This window comes from Cyanistes caeruleus, unplaced genomic scaffold (assembly GCF_971803275.1).
Source record: "Cyanistes caeruleus unplaced genomic scaffold, bCyaCae1.hap1.1 HAP1_SCAFFOLD_117, whole genome shotgun sequence".
NCBI classification, from domain to species: domain Eukaryota; kingdom Metazoa; phylum Chordata; class Aves; order Passeriformes; family Paridae; genus Cyanistes; species Cyanistes caeruleus.
Genome location: NW_028255917.1, coordinates 16,787 through 18,758, shown reverse-complemented (window position 1 = coordinate 18,758; position 1,972 = coordinate 16,787). Strand labels below are relative to the sequence as shown.

Sequence of the window (1,972 nt, the reverse complement as noted above, 5' to 3'; positions counted from 1 at the left end):
CTCTTCAGGAAGTGAGCCGCGCGAAGGAGCGTTGTCCGAGAGGCCTGGGGAGCAGCAGAGAGCCGCAAATGGCCCCACAAGGCAGGGCACAGGAGTGTCCCAGTGCCAAGGGCTGGAGGAGGCTGCAGCCTGCAAGCCTGCGTCAGGGCAGGAGGCAGCTGAGCCCCCTGCCAAGGCGCAGCAGCAGCCCAGGAGTCCTCACCTCTGCCACATGCCGATTCTCATCTTGGCAGTGGAAAAAGAGTGGGAGCAGGCTCTGGTACACTCGTTCCTTCAGGGGCTTTCTTCCTTCTTCTTCTGCCGAAGACATCATTCTTCGAAGGAGAGACATGGAGAGCAGCTGCACCTGGCTATCAGGCTGTATGAAAGGAAGGAAGGAAAAATGACCTCATCATTGGCTTCTTGTGGCCCACATTGGCGCAGGCCTGCAAATGCACAGGGCACAAAGTGTCCGGGCAGCAGGCAGTGGCCGTGGCTGGGGCACAGAGCCTTACATTGTCCAGGAGTTTCAGGAGCGGCTCAGCCAGCTGCAGGGCCCTGCGCCAGGATATTGGGGTGTCTTCATCCAAGAAAATATAGCTCAGGAGAGCAATGCTCATCCTGGCCACGTCACTGTCCAAGTCCCACAGGAGGTGCACTAGTCTTCCTGTCAGGCTCTGAATTCTTTCGGCCTGTGCAGAACACAAGGGTGTGAAAGCCCGGGCAGCTGCCGCAGGGCCCAGAGGCCAAAGGGCTGTCCCAAAGCACTCGGGCAGCTGAAGCAGGAGGCAGTAGAGCTGCGAGGAGCTGCCTCAGCGCCCAAGGCAAAGGCCAGCCAAGGGCCAAGTGACAGCATTGCCCAGCCTCATGCTGCCCACACGGCTTCAGCTGCTGCCCCCTTCTCACCATGGAGGGACGGTCCTTTAGCAGGAGGAGAGCCCTGAGAACCTGGTGATGCATCTCTGTGGAGTTGTACCACAGGTACTTATACAAGATCTCCATTAGGCTGTCACCACAGTCACTCAAGTCCAGGCAATCTAGGAGCTGAAAGGCACAGGGCAGTGAGAGGGGAGCTGGCCGGCAGGAGCCTGGAAGTGCGCAGGGCTGGGCCCAGGCAGTAGCACAGGGCGCGGGTGCCGTCCCAGGCAGCTGTGGCTATGGCAGGGGACAGGGCTGGCAGGGAGCTGAGCGAGGTAGTGCTGGCCATCAGGCTCACCTCCACAAGGAATGCCATGGCAGAGACATCCCAGTGTGGCAACGGTTTGCTGAGCACTTCAAGCAGGTAGCTTAAGATGCTTTTGCACAAGTGGGCGGATGCATGGCGCATTACCCTGGAAGGCAGAAAATGGCAGAAAGAGTCTCAGCAAGGGTGCAAAAAACCTCTCCCAGGAATGACTGACACAGTTGTCCTATTGCCCCAGCACCCTGTGAGGGTATTTGGGCCCGTGAGATGTGGCTGCTCCTGGGCACCCTCCTCTCACAGCCTTTTGCAGTCTCCTTGGCCATCCCTCGGTGACGAGGTCCTCAGGCCCATGGCCACGGGGACTGTGGGGGGCATCCCGGGCAGGGGGCACAAACGTCAGAGGCAGTGGGGAGAAGGGGGGCTCACCTGGCCAGTAGACCCACGGCATAGTGGTGGGTGTCAGCACAGAGCAGCGTGTCCCAGCCACGCTTGCGTTCCATTGCCACCACCACATGCTCCAAGTGGAGACTGGAGAGCAGGGCCTTCAGGGTCTGCACTGCAAACCTGTGTGCACAGCAAAGCCCAGGTGACGCTGGGAGCGCTGGCTGTGAGGCTGGGGAAGTGGCAGGGACAAGAGGACTGGCATGGAGCACCTGTTGGGGCTGGTGGAGAGGCCGTGTTGCTCCTGGCATTCCTTCCAGAAGGTATGGACGTCCTCTGTCATATACAAAGTACTGAAGTACGTTTGGAAGAGGAGATGCACAAAGAGGCGGGGGAAATAGACTGTGAGGATCTGTGGGCAACAGGGCC

At 59.6% G+C, this 1,972-nt stretch overlaps 1 long non-coding RNA gene across 1 annotated transcript; it reads right to left on the bottom strand.

The window, feature by feature from the left end:
* Positions 1-898: 898 nt before the first annotated feature.
* Positions 899-1,720, bottom strand: LOC147646160 (uncharacterized). Its single transcript, XR_015281942.1, has 3 exons — positions 1,589-1,720; positions 1,196-1,310; positions 899-1,023 (listed from the first exon to the last, which is right to left on the bottom strand). It is a non-coding gene; the product is annotated as an uncharacterized LOC147646160 (long non-coding RNA).
* Positions 1,721-1,972: the final 252 nt, after the last annotated feature.